The 13,746-nt window shown below is 40.6% G+C and overlaps 1 protein-coding gene across 4 annotated transcripts in view; it reads right to left on the reverse strand.

Annotated features, from left to right (window-relative positions):
• The window catches only part of lpin2 (lipin 2), a 48,253-nt gene that overhangs the window by 26,654 nt on the left and 7,853 nt on the right, over positions 1-13,746 (reverse strand). The window contains exon 1 of one of the 4 annotated variants that reach the window (XM_014180776.3): positions 1,696-2,097. The exons of the other annotated variants lie outside the window; for them this stretch is intronic. The gene's annotated coding sequence lies outside the window, so the exon portion shown is untranslated. Of the gene's footprint in view, positions 1-1,695; positions 2,098-13,746 lie in introns of those variants that run through there. 4 annotated transcript variants of the gene reach the window in all.

Consider the following 13,746-nt stretch of genomic DNA (forward strand, 5'->3'; position numbering starts at 1 on the left):
TGGAAAAATACACGTTTAAAAATTCTGAGCAATCGATTGGTCGAAAGAACAGACGACTTTCAGTCTACAAAGATTTTTTTGTTTGTTGGGGACAGTGTAAATTTCTATCCATATACATTTTCTCTAGTACACTTATAATTGGTACATTGGCCTTATTAAGGAAATTGTCTATATCTTTCTATTAACTTTTTTTCAGGTTGATACAGTTTGTGATAAATTGTTATAAAGAGTTCATTTTAGAAGGCTACATTGTTAGGCTACCATCTTGGGTTTTAATGCTGTGGATGGTACCGTTCCTCCTCCTCTTTCTTAAAATTTGCCAAGCAATCATTTTCCCCACAATTTCACCTTGCTCAACATATTGTGGTTTGGATTTCAGGGCAGAAATCTCTGCAGAGCGGGTGTTTATTATGTATATTCAAGCTTCAAAGTGTTAAAATTCATGGATTTTCTGTTTTAGTATTTCTAATTCTTTATGGGTCTTTTTCTTATGTGAAGAGTAAGACATGATACAACCTGTCATATGCTTTAAGAGCTTCCCAGACAACAGTTAGGCATACTTAATTATCCACACTGAACAAAAATATAAACGCAACATGTAAGCTGAAATAAAAGATCACAGAAATGTTCCATACGCACAAAACGCGTATTTCTTCGATGCCAAGATAATCCTTCCACCTGACAGGTGTGGCATATAAAAAAGCCGATTAAACAGCATTATCATTACACAGGTGCACCTTGTGCTGGGGACAATAAAAGGCCACTCTAAAATGTGCAGTTTTGTCACACAACACAATGCCACAGATGTCTCAAGTTTTGAGGGAGCATGCAATTAGCAAGCTGACTACAGGAATGTCCACCAGAGCTGTTGCCAGAGAATTGAATGTTCATTTCTCTACCATTTTAGAGAATTTGGCAGTGCGTCCAACCAGCCCCATTGTGGCAGTGGGGTTATGGTATGGGCAGGCATAAGCTACGGACAACGAACTTATCGACGGAAATTTGAAAGCACAGATATTGTGAGGAGATCCTGAGGCCCATTTTCGTGCCATTCATCCGCCGCCATCACCTCACTATTCCTGGAAGCTGAAAATCTCCATACTCACCAGACATGTCACCCATTGAACATGTTTGGGGTGCTCTAGATCGACGTGCACGACAGCGTGTTCCAGTTCCCGCCAATATCCAGAAACTTCGCACAGCCATTGAAAAGGAGTGGGACAACATCCCAAAGTCCACAATCAACAGCCTGATCAACTCTATGCGAAGGACGTGTCGTGCTGCATGAGGCAAATGGTGGTCACACCAGATACTGACTGATTTTTTTTTAAAGGTATCGGTGACTAACAGATGTGTTACCAGTCATGTGAAATCCATAGATTAGGGCCTAAAAAATGTATTTCAATTTACTGATTTCCTTTATGAACTGAAAAAAATATATAAACGCAACAATTTCAACGATTTTACTGAGTGTAAAATCGTTGAAATTGTTGCGTTTATATATTTTTTTCAGTATGCATTTATTTCCAAAAACATGTCTACCTAGGAATTGAGTAGGCTTGGGCGGTATACCTTATATACCGGGCTATTTGGAAATAGCCACGGGATGGTTTTTCAATACAGTCAATATCATTGAAACTATTTCTTTAAAGTTGTTCTATACATGTTAATATTTGTAGCTCCTTTAGTAAATACCTGCAGTCAACTTGTGCAATACGTTTGAAGATAAAGCAGATTGCGTTCTTCATTTCACCTGTCACATAATGAATTTACAATGAAAAAGCAACGTCTTCTTTGAAAAAACACTGCATGTCCATCATCTGTTTATTATAGAAATAATGTAGCCAGCTACATTTCCCAATGTTTTTCTTCAAGTTAATCTTGCATTTTACCGGAGAAAAGTAGATTGACTACACCAAGAAAAGTATAGGATAAAAGTAACTACACATCGGTCAGAGCGCTGTCTGCTGATTGAATGCCATTGGTGAATTCTCATCCTGCGTGTAAAACGAAGATTTCTGCGTTAATGCGACCCCTAAATGTAACTTTCTAGTTATCTAGGTAAATGGCCTATGTTGTCTAAATGATGCGAAATATCTTTTCAATAGCAAAAAATAAAGCTGTTGGACCAAAACCGAAAGTAAAAGGCTCAAGCGCAAGTCATTCAAAACAAATCTTCGCCCTCCACCGCATCCCATTTCTCCATAACATGGCGGAGACTCGCGCTTGAGCCTTTTACTTTTGGTATTGGTCCGAAAGTATCACTGCGATTTAGATGGTACAATGATTCCCTACACTATTCATTGCTTGTTTGAGCGAACAGTGTAGAATGTTAGCAACCAGGAGTTGATTGAGCGATTTCCACTACATCACCCAGCCACAAAGTCAGAACAGCTATCCCATTTTGACAACAGAAAAAAATGGCGAATATCACAACCAATCCACACTGGTGGATAAGTAATACTGTGAAACACTACGAATTCACTATTACTGCAGATATATTCTGGAATGTTTTTGAAATTACAATGCCAAAAAAATCTAAAATAGCCTATGTGTAGCACCTTTAAAGAAAAGTTTACAATAACAAAGTAAATTCTTAAATATGTGTTGAGGGTAACAGGTAGATTCACTTTCAGTTGGATGTTTATATCGCCACAGTTCACATAGATCCATCTCTTGGATGTTGGGGTTTAATACCTTAGACATGTTAGCAAGAATATATAGTTTATACTTTTTGTGCATATGGACATTCATGGGGATCTTTTATTTCAGCTCATGAAACATGGGACCAACACTACATGTTGCGTTTATATTTTTGTTCAGTATAGTTTGAGGCTGTGTGTGTACTTACGTTTGTCCCACCGCACCGTAAAGCAACGCACGAGTTGAAAATATTGAACGCAATGAGTTTGATGCATCTGGTGGACAAGAGGTCATATTGACTCAAGACATTTCAGCTTTATCTTTTTTATTAATTTGTAAAAATTTCGAAAAACATAATTCCACTTTGACATTATGGGGTATTGTGTGTAGGCCAGTGACACAACATTTCAATTGAATATATTTAACATTCAGGATGTAACACAACAAAATGTGGAAAAGGTCCAGGGGTGTCAGACAATGCTTTCTGAAGGCACTGTTTATGCCTCGACTTTGTCACAGCCACACCTTTAGCACATGGGAATGTGTGAAACTTACTCCTCACCCTGAAGTGTCCCCACTTGCGCCAGTGAATAGCTAGCTTTTCACGTGGTACAGACTGGTAAGATGCTTCAGGAGGGCGGTTACTTGCGCTGGCAAAGCAGAGGTCCCGAGTTTGTGCCAGGTATGGGCCGAATCCGGAGGAAGTGGTACTCGCTAAGCATGCAGCGTGACGCCCTTTACACACACATTTGTGTTGTTGCTGAGCTTTTAATTTCAAAGTCCTTGGGAATAAACAAGACTTTGAGATGGGAATGGACTTCACCCTTTTACGTAAATCTGGGCATCCTGTTATGACCATCAAGATCCAATGAATACTGCCTGACTCAGTGTATCTGTCATAAGACAGGTCCTAATCTGAAAGACACTCAACTAACAAAAAATAAGCAAAAAGTAACTGATAAGGCCATTGGCTGACATTATAACCAGTGGAAATACAGAGGCAGTGAACATCATGGCATACAAACTTCAGTTATTACTGAGTTCTTATTAGCCAACAGGAAAAATACTCTGGCCTCATCCATTAACACCAGGTAAAACAAAAACAAAAAAAATTCACCCAGATGTAATGATTACTTTGCTGTACCGCAGCCTCTGAGTGCCATAGAGAATACACTGAGCACAGATTCATGATCGGATTCATATAGGCCCAATGTAGGTTATATCTCAATCTTAAAATTTTTTTGGTGCTCCTTAACCCTGTATTTTGTTATTGCTGGCAATTCTTAGCATTAATACCTCTAATATGTTTAATTGTGTTCCTACATTTCTTTATGAGCTTCTACATTTTTGAATTTACGAGCTCACATGCTTCTTGTAAAGAAATGTCAGCGTAGAGCCAGGGCCAGTCTATTGCAGGGGTTTGCCGGGGCTGCCAAGAGGCATACAAAAATCACACATAAAAAAAAATATATATATAAAATAATATGAAGGAAATACAGTGGCTTTGGAAAGCATTCTGACCCCTTGGTTTTTTCTACTTTTTTTACATTACAGTCTTATTCTAAAATGGATTAAAACAATAAAAAATCCTCAGCAATCTACACACAATGCCCAATAACAACAAAGCGAAAACTGTTTATTTTTTTATTTTAGCAAATGTATTAAAAACGATAAACAGAAAAACTTTTTTACATAAGTATTCAGACCCTTTACTATGAGATGCATCCTGTTTCCATTGATCATCCTTGAGATGTTTCTACAACTTGATTGGAGTCCACCTGTGGTAAATTCAATTAATTGGACATGATTTGGAAAGGAACACACCTGTCTATATAAGGTCCCACAGTTGACAGTGCATGTCAGAGCAGAAATCAAGCCATGAGATCAAAGGAATTGTCCGTAGAGCTCTGAGACAGGATTGTGACGAGGCACAGTTCTGGGGAAGGGTACCAAAAAATGTCTGCAGCATTGAAAGTCCCCAAGAACACAGTGGCCCTCCATCATTCTTAAATGGAAGAAGTTTGGAACCACCAAGGCTCATCCTAGATCTGGCCGCCCGGCCAAACTGAGCAATCGGGGGAGAAGGGAGGTGACCAAGAGCCCGATGATCACCCTGACAGAGCTCCAGAGTTCCTCTGTGGAGATGGTAGACACTTTCAGAAGGACAATTATCTCTGCAGCACTCCACCAATCAGGCCTTTATGGTAGAGTGGCCAGACGGAAGCCACTCCTCAGTAAAAGGCACATGACAGTCCGCTTGGAGTTTGCTAAAAGGCACCTAAAGACTCTCAGACTATGAGAAACAAGATTCTCTGATCTGATTAAACCAAGATTGAACTCTTTGGCCTGAATGCCAAGCGTCACGTCTGGAGGAAACCTGGCACCATTCCTACAGTGAAGCATGATGCTCTTTGGGGATGTTTTTTAGCGGCAGGGACTGGGAGACTAGTCAGGATCAAGGCAAAGATGAACAGAGCAAAGTAGAGAGAGATTCTTGATGAAAACCTGCTCCAGAGTGCTTATGACCTCAGACTGGGGCGAAGGTTCACCTTCCAACAGGTCAATGATACTACGCACACAGCCAAGACAACGCAGGAGTGTCCTTGAGTGGCCCAGCCAGAGCCCGGACTTGAACCTGATCGAACATCTCTGGAGAGACCTGAAAATAGCTGTGCAGTGATGCTCCCCATCCAACCTGACAGAGCTTGAGAAGATCAGCAGAGAAGAATGGGAGAAACTCCCCAAATACAGGTGTGCCAAGCTTGTAGTGTCATACCCAAGAAGTCTCAATGCTGTAATCGCTGCCAAAGGTGCTTAAAAAAAAAGTACTGAGTAAAGGGTTTGAACACTTATGTAAATGTGATATGTATATATTTAAATATAATCAATTTTAGAATAAGGCTGTAATGTAACAAAATGTGGAAAAAGTCAAGGGGTCTGAATACTTTCCGAAGAAACTATATATACTGTCTAGTTGCCAGAACAGCTTCATTACGCCTTGGCATAGATTCTACAGGTGGACCTAAACCATGCCAGAAAAATTTACCCCACACCATAACATACACTTTGTATCCCTTGGGTGGGGGCTATGATTTCTTAATCCGGCCCAGCGTAGAGCCCTGCAGTTAACATTGGTGTAGACCTAAATAAGAGAGCAGAAAGGCAAAGTCAATGAAAATACACTGTAGGGGCCTATAAGGTCATCCTATTTCCTGTTTGCCATCTGTGTAACTCTAATAACCTGATTGAACTTGTTGTTGGTAACAACAGCCTCAGAAAATATTTAGTTTTATCTGCTGCCCCAAACAGTTTAAAGTCAAAGGCTTAGCAGTCCCCTTGTGGCTGCAGCCCGAGCACAGATTACTGCTGCCTACAGCATGGAGGTCAGTTATAGGCTGGTCAGTTATAGGCTGTATCCCAAATAGCACCCTATTCCCTATGGTTTCTGGTCAAAAGTATTGCACTGTGTAGGGAATAGGGTGCCATTTGGGACAGAGACATAAACAGGGCAACAGTACCACAGAGTGGCACTTATAAAGCTCTTTTGTTTGGGGCGGATTTTGCTGATCTTGATGCTTTTGGGCCCATTCATTCCCATGTTCCACTGCAACAGAGTGAGCTGATGGATGGAGAAAACAAATGGATGAAGAACACAATTGAATTGTACTGCATCAACTACAGTTTGGGATGTATCCTTAAGGTCAATGATGTATATAAACCCTGGATTGCTGATGCTATGTTTTGCCCATTGAGAGGCTTTAAAAAGCCACACGTCAGGTCCCATTAGGAGCAGTCCTCCATAGGAATTAATGGAATTCTACAGTACTTCAATAAAATGTTTCAAGGACAAAATTATATCTATTTAAGTATTTTGTTGTTGTAGTGGGGACAGTAACATTAGTCATCTAACAAAAATGTATACTTTAAGGACATTTTTTATTTGTATGTTTAGCTCACAATATAATTTAAAAGTATGCATTAAGGTGTCTGTAATAAAATAAATGTGGCAAAAAAATGGTGGGGGAGTGCCAAGATGAAGGCACATGGCTTCAACACAGAAAACAAACAATACCTTAAAACAGGGGTTCACAAACTTTTTCACTCGGGGCCCCCCTTCCAGCATTGGGGAACATCCTGCACCCCCATGCATACGCACCACATCTACTTCTATGGGCACAAGCACTGTTCATGATACAAACTGTTCACACCCCTCTTGTTGGTTGAGAGAATTTAGCAAGTTTAAAGCTTATTTCCTGCAATTCTACACATTTTGTCATAGGGTGCAAAGAAAATGTTGCCGTTTTAAAGAAACATTTCTTGCAATTCTATATATTTTGACATGTATAATGTGTATTTATGTGATATTTGAGTGACAAAAAAATGTCAACAATATCTATGGGCTAAAAAACCGAAATAAAAAAACATTAGCTGACATGGGCTAGTTGATCTGGACATTTCTGACAAGTTATAAATAACTCTCTAAGGTATGAATGACTAACATGACAAGAGGAACTGATGATGTACTACCCAATTTCAAAATTACACCTTGTGCATTCTACTATTACAACTTTCAAGAGCAAGTTTAAAACCGGAATGAGTTCTTAAAAGAAACTCCTGCCGACTGAGGGCGCGCACCACAGGTTGGGAACCACTGCCTTAAAACATCCATAAATGTAAAATGATTGTGCAATTTATATATACAGGCTACATTGAGGTCGTTATTTCATTATTTTAGGCTATCTGGCATGAGTGTATAAGCCTAAGCTTTAGGGCCTAACTGTACGCTCGCCAAAAAGCCTACATGCCAATTGACAAATGCTTTTGGGAGTGGGCAGAAAAATCTTTCCAAGGAGGCAGAAAGGACAATGTCGGAGTTTAATTCAATAACCAAAAATCTGCAAAATGGAGAGTTGAAAATAAAGAGAAGGGAGGGCCTGAAAAGTAATTATTGATTAGGTGGTAAAAGAGGATGATAGCAGTGTTATTTGTGATGATTGAGGTGCTATATAAATTCGACAGTCACAAGAGGGGGACTTCAAGTAGGCCCATGGCACGTCAAGGGAACTGTAGTCTAATGTTCAGATGGGTTAAATGGAAACTTAAATCGCAAACCATGCGATTATCTGAGAACAGCGCCAGGCAGACAAATCATTACAAACAGTTAGCAGCCAAGAAGAGGAGTAACAAAAGTCAGAAATAGCGATAAAATGTATCACTTACCTTTGATGATCTTCATATGGTTGCACTCCGAAGACTCCATGTTACACAATAAATGTTTGTTTTGTTCGATAATGTCCCTGTTTATGTCCAAAAACCTCAGTTTTGTTGGTGCGTTTTGTTCAGCAATCCATTGGAACAAAGCGCGGTCACAACAGACAGACAAAATCAAAAAAGTACAATAAAAGTTCGTAGAAACATGTCAAACGATGTTTAAAATCAATCCTCAGGTTGTTTTTGTCATAAATAATCAATAATATTTCAACCGGACAAAAGCTTCGTCAATAGAAAAGGAGAAACAAGAAAGGCGCGCTCCCGATCGGGCGCTGGACTCATGTCTGGAAATTTCCACTGTCCACTCATTGAAAGTGCTGTATCGCCCTCATTTTTCAGAGTAAAAGCCTGAAACAATGCCTAAAGACTGGCCACATGTAGAAGAAGCCATAGAGATCGTGAACTTGGTCCTAAGTCTTTGTGTGGTGGATAGGCTTTCAATGGAAAAACAGCCTTTCAAAATAATAGTACTTCCTGGATGGATTTCCCTCAGGTTTTCGCCTGCCATAACAGTTCTGTTATACTCACATACATTATTTTAACAGTTTTGGAAAGAGTGTTTTCTATCCAAATCTACCAATTATATGCATATCCTAGCTTCTGGGCCTGAGTAGCAGGCAGTTTACTTTGGGCACGCTTTTCATCCAAAATTCCAAATGCTGCACCCTACCCTAGTGAAGTTAAACAAAGTAGCCACCCTTTGCCTTGATGACAGCTTTATATACTCCTGGCATTCTCTCAACCAGCTTCACCTGGAATCCTTTTCCAACAGTCTTGAAGGAGTACCCACACATGCTCAGCACTTGTTGGCTGCTTTTTCTTCACTCTGCAGTCCAACTCATCCCAAACCATCTCAATTGGGTTGAGGTTGGGTGATTGTGGAGGCCAGGTCATAAGATGCAGCACTCCATCACTCTCCATGGTCAAATAGCCCTTTCACAGCCTAGGGGTGTGTTTAGGGTCATTGTCCTGTTGTAAAAACAAATGATAGTCCCACTAAGCGCAAACAAGATGGGATGGCATATCGCTGCAGAATGCTGTGGTAGCCATGCTGGTTAACCTGTTAGGGCTAGGGGGCAGTATTGACACGGCCGGATAAAAAACGTACCCGATTTAATCTGGTTACTACTCCTGCCCAGTAACTAGAATATGCATATAATTATTGGCTTTGGATAGAAAACACCCTAAAGTTTCTAAAACTGTTTGAATGATGTCTGTGAGTATAACAGAACTCATATGGCAGGCAAAAACCTGAGAAGATTCCAAACAGGAAGCGCCCTCTCTGACAAGTTGTTGTTCATCTTGGCTCTTTTTATTGAAGACTGAGCATCTTTGCCGTAACATGACATTTCCTACGGCTCCCATAGGCTCTCAGAACCCGGGAAAAAGCTGAATGATATCGAGGCAGCCTCTGGCTGAAACACATTATCGCGTTTGGATATTGGCTGGTCAGAGTACTCTGAGACTCACGCTCGTGCACGAGGGCACGAGATGTATTTATTTTCTCTCTCTTTGTACGTATACAGGCTTTCCCGGTCGGAATAGTATCGCTTTTTTACGAGAAAAATGGCATAAAAATTGATTTTAAACAGCGGTTGACATGCTTCGAAGTACGGTAATGGAATATTTAGAATTTTTTTGTCACGAAATGCGCCATGCTCGCCACCCTTATTTACCCTTTCGGATAGTGTCTTGAACGCACGAACAAAACGCCGCTGTTTGGATATAACAATGGATTATTTGCGACCAAACCAACATTTGTTATTGAAGTAGCAGTCCTGGGAGTGCATTCTGACGAAGAACACCAAAGGTAATCAAACTTTTCTAAGAGTAAATCGGAGTTTGGTGAAGGCTAAACTTGCTGGGTGTCTAAATAGCTAGCCCTGTGATGCCGGGCTATCTACTGAGAATATTGCAAAATGTGCTTTCACCGAAAAGCTATTTTAAAATCGGACATATCGAGTGCATAGAGGAGTTCTGTATCTATAATTCTTAAAATAATTGTTATGTTTTTTTGTGAACGTTTATCGTGAGTAATTTAGTAAATTCACCGGCAGTGTTCGGTGGGAATGCTAGTCACATGCTAGTTACATGCTAATGTAAAAAGCTGGTTTTTGATATAAATATGAACTTGATTGAACAAAACATGCATGTATTGTATAACATAATGTCCTAGGGTTGTCATCTGATGAAGATCATCAAAGGTTAGTGCTGCATTTAGCTGTGGTTTGGGTTTATGTGACATTATATGCTAGCTTGAAAAATGGGTGTCTGATTATTTCTGGCTGGGCACTCTGCTGACATAATCTAATGTTTTGCTTTCGTTGTAAAGCCTTTTTGAAATCGGACAGTGTGGTTAGATTAACGAGAGTCTTGTCTTTAAAATGGTGTAAAATAGTCATATGTTTGAAAAATTGAAGTTTTTGCATTTTTGAGGTATTTGAATAACGCGCCACGGGATTACACTGGCTGTTGAGTAGGTGGGACGCATTCTAAAGTTTCTGATAGTGTCACCAGCAACCACACATGCAGAGATCATCCATTCACCTACCCTGCATCTCACAAAGACACGACGGTTGGAACCAAAAATCTCACATTTGGACTCAGACAAAAAGGACAGATTTCTACTTGGCTAATGTCCATTGCTTGTATTTCTTGGCCCAAGCAAGTTTCTTCTTATTGGTATCCTTTAGTAGTGGTTTCTTTGCAGCAATTCGACCATGAAGGCCTGATTCACTCAGTCTCCTCTGAACAGTTGATGTTGAGATGTGTCTGTTACTTGAACTCTGTGAAGCATTTATTTGGTGTGCAATCTGAGGTGCGGTTAACTCTAATGAACTTATCCTCTGCAGCAGAGGTAACTCGGAGTCTTTCTTTCCTGTGGTGGTCCTCATGAGAGCCAGTTTCATCATAGCGCTTGATGGTTTTTGCGACTGCACTTGAAGAGGATTTCAAAGTTCATGTCTTAAAGTAATGATGGACGGTCATTTCTCTTTGCTTATTTGAGCTGTACTTGCCATAACATGGACTTGGTCTTTTACCAAATAGGGCTATCTTCTGTATACCACCCCTACCTTGTCACAACACAACTGATTGGCTCAAACCCATTAAGAAGGAAAGAAATACAACAAATTAACTTTTAACAAGGCGACCTGTTAATTGAAATGCATTCCAGGTGACTACCTCATGAAGCTGGTTGAGAGCATGCCAAGAGTGTGCAAAGCTGTCATCAAGGCAAAGGGTGGCTACTTTGAAGAATCTCAAATATAAATATATTTTGATTTGTTAAACACTTTTTTGGTTTCTACAGTACATGACTCCATACACGTTATTTCATAGTTTTGATGTCTCCACTATTATTCTACAATGTATAAAGTATTACAAATAAAGAAAAACCATTGAATGAGTAGGTGTCCAAACTTTTTACTGGTACTGTATATATTATATATACACAGTATATATTATATATGTAGTATATATTTTCGATTTTTTTCACTGCAACAGCCAAGTGCTGTTAAGTGCTGTTATACTTATTTCCCTCATTAAAATGCAAATCAATTTAGAACATTTTTGACATGTCTTTTTCTGGATTCTTTTGTTGTTATTCTGTCTCTCACTGTTCAAATAAACCTACCATTAAAATTAAATGAAAACATGAAAACATACAAAATCAGCAGGGGATCAAATACTTTTTTCCCCTCACTGTATACGTGTTGAAATATCTTCACACCTAGAATAAATACCTCCAGTCTTTTGTCATAACAGTCAGGGTTAGGGCATGGCTTCATCTTCATCATTAGGTGAGTCAGTGTGCCATTGGAAATTGTATTTTGTAGCCTACTGTAGCTTATGATATACACTGAGTGTACAAAACATTAAGGACGTGCTCTTTCAATGACATAGACTGACCAGGTGAATCTCGGTGAACGCTATGATCCCTTATTGATATCACATTTTTAAGCCTTGAGACACGGCATTCAGACGGTTAATGGCAAGACAAAATATTTAAGTGCCTTTAAACGGTGTATTGTAGTAGGTGCCAGGCGTATCGGTTTGTGTCAAGAACTGCAATGCTGGTGGGGTTTTCACGCTCAACAGTTTCCCGTGTGTATCAAGAACGGTCTACCACCCAAAGGACATCCAGCCAATTTGACACAACTGTGGGAAGCATTGGAGTCAACATGGGCCAGCATCCTTGTGGAATGCTTTCGACACCTTGTAGAGTCCATGCCCCGACGAATTGAGGCTGTTCTGAAGGCAAAAGGGGAGGTGCAACTCAATATTAGGAAGGTGTCCTTAATGTTTTTTACACTCAGTGTATATACTGTATATATATTGCCTCCTAATATTGTACAATCAGTGTGTCGCTTCATTGGCCTGGGCTATTGTTTGTTTGAATTCAAGACCAGATTGATTTCAGTTTGTCAGTGTCAGAGTAGCCACTAATTTCGGTCATTTCTGTGGTATTAAAAAAGATTCAGCTAATGTCTTCTGTCATGTAAATGACACAGAATTGCATGAAATGCAAAAATACTGTTATTAAAAAAACCTGTTCAACCTCAAAGCTGCCGCGGTCATCCCCCTCTTCAAAGGGGGTGACACCCTAGACCCAAACTGTTACAGACCTATTTCCATCCTGCCCTGCCTATCTAAAGTCTTCGAAAGCCAAGTTAATAAACAGACCACTGACCATTTCGAATCCCACCGTACCTTCTCCGCTGTGCAATCCGGTTTCCAAGCCGGTCTTGGGTGCACCTCAGCCACGCTCAAGGTACTAAACGATATCATAACCGCCATCGATAAAAGACAGTACTGTGCAGCCGTCTTCATCGACCTGGCCAAGGCCTTCGACTCTGTCAATCACCGTATTCTTATCGGCAGACTCAATAGCCTTGGTTTTTCTAATGACTGCCTCGCCTGGTTCACCAACTACTTTGCAGACAGAGTTCAGTGTGTCAAATCGGAGGGCATGTTGTCCGGACCTCTGGCAGTCTCTATGGGGGTACCACAGGGTTCAATTCTCGGGCCGACTCTTTTCTCTGTATATATCAATGATGTTGCTCTTGCTGCGGGCGAGTCCCTGATCCACCTCTACGCAGACGACACCATTCTGTATACTTCTGGCCCTTCCTTGGACACTGTGCTAACAAACCTCCAAACGAGCTTCAATGCCATTCAACACTCCTTCCGTGGCCTCCAACTGCTCTTAAACGCTAGTAAAACCAAATGCATGCTTTTCAACCGTTCACTGCCCGCACCTGCCCGCCCGACTAGCATCACCACCCTGGACGGTTCCGACCTAGAATATGTGGACAACTATAAATTCCTAGGTGTCTGGTTAGACTGTAAACTCTCCTTCCAGACTCATATTAAACATCTCCAATCCAAAATCAAATCTAGAATCGGCTTTCTATTTCGTAACAAAGCCTCCTTCACTCACGCCGACAAACTTACCCTAGTAAAACTGACTATCCTACCGATCTTCGACTTCGGCGATGCCATCTACAAAATAGCTTCCATTACTCTACTCAGCGAACTGGATGCAGTCTATCACAGTGCCATCCGTTTTGTTACCAAATCACCTTATACCACCCACCACTGTGACCTGTATGCTCTAGTCGGCTGGCCCTCGCTACATATTCGTCGCCAAACCCACTGGCTCCAGGTCATCTATAAGTCTATGCTAGGTAAAGCTCCGCCTTATCTCAGTTCACTGGTCACGATAACAACACCCACCCGTAGCACACGTTCCAGCAGGTATATCTCACTGATCATCCCCAAAGCCAACACCTCATTTGAGCGCCTTTCCTTCCAGTTCTCTGCTGCCAGTGA

Source organism: Salmo salar, chromosome 29 (genome assembly GCF_965601325.2).
Source record: "Salmo salar chromosome 29, fSalSal1, whole genome shotgun sequence".
Taxonomy (NCBI): Eukaryota; Metazoa; Chordata; class Actinopteri; order Salmoniformes; family Salmonidae; genus Salmo; species Salmo salar.